Genomic DNA, 1,214 nt, shown 5'->3' with positions numbered 1-1,214 from the left:
TGTCCTCCCCGTGGCCTGCTGTCCTCCCTGTAGTTTCCTGTCCTCCCTGTGGTCTGCTGTCCTCCCCATCGCTCCTGTTGTCCTCCCCGTGGTCTGCCGTCCTCCCTGAGGTCTGTTGTCTTTCCCAGCCACCCCTGCAGCCGAAGCCCTCCTTTCTCTCCAGAGCCCGCCATGTGTGTCCTTGCCATTCGGAATGTCTTAGCATCAGCAGTCTTTTCAGTTTATCTGATTTTGAGATTGACTGGACTTGTTTGATGTGTGTGGGCATTTTGCCTGCATGCGTGCTTGTGCGTTGTGTGTGTGCCAGGTGGTGGACATCAGAAGACGGTGTTGGGTCCCCCAGGATGGGGGTTACAGATGGTTGTGAGTCCCCAGGTGGGTGCTAGGAATCGAACCCAGGTCCTCTAGAAGAGCAGCCAGTGTTCTTAGCCACTAAACCATCCCTCCAGCTCTATTCATGCTGAGCTGAGGTCTCTTTGTGGAGCCCAGGCTGGCCTTGTCTTCACAGTCCTCTTCCTGTGATCTGAGTGTGAGGTGGCAGGCTGTCCTGCCACGCCCGGACTGGGTTTTTAACTTTTCTCTTTTCTTTTTGTTTCTATTTGTGTTTTGTTTTTTAGGGACAGGGTTTCTCTGTGTAGCCCTGGCTATCCTGGAACTTGTTCTATAGACCAGGCTGGCCTCGAACACACAGCAATCCACCTGCCTCTGCCTCCTGAGCACTGGGATTAAAGGTGTGTGAGCTACCACTGCCCAGCAAACTTTTTAATTTTTAAGAAAAATATCTTAACTGGTTCAGACCCTTACTTTTACGTCTCAGGACAGTTTTATTTTGGGTCTGCTCTCCTGTCTTCATCTGTGTTTGGGAGTGGGAGGGGCCGGCAGTGCGTGGCGCCCACCGTTTCCCGCTCTGTGCTAAAGGCAGAAGCGCGTGGACTAGAGCCCACCCCGTTTCCGCACTGCGCGGCCAGGCTTGTAATGACTGGGTTGTGCTGGCCGGACATTGCACAGACTGTGCTTTCCTGCTCCCTTTTCTGTCTCTTTACCCTGCAACCCGCCCTGTGAGGAAGATTTGGTCAGGTTGCCCCGGGGCTTTACTGAGAGGCTTGGGGGCGGCAGCCGCGCTCTGGGGTGGGTGAGCTGAGACAAGCCGGTGCGGCTCGCTCGGGCCTCCTCAGAGCCTCGGTGTCTCTCAGGGACTGCGCCCTCTCCTCAGA

The 1,214-nt window shown here is 55.3% G+C and overlaps 1 protein-coding gene across 2 annotated transcripts in view; it reads left to right on the top strand.

The window, feature by feature from the left end:
* Positions 1-1,214, top strand: part of Slc4a8 (solute carrier family 4 member 8) — a 64,570-nt gene that overhangs the window by 38,909 nt on the left and 24,447 nt on the right. The window lies entirely within an intron of this gene.

This window comes from Psammomys obesus, unplaced genomic scaffold (assembly GCF_907164565.1).
Source record: "Psammomys obesus unplaced genomic scaffold, mPsaObe1.curated_primary_1811, whole genome shotgun sequence".
NCBI lineage: Eukaryota > Metazoa > Chordata > Mammalia > Rodentia > Muridae > Psammomys > Psammomys obesus.
This window is presented reverse-complemented; position numbering and strand designations above follow the sequence as displayed.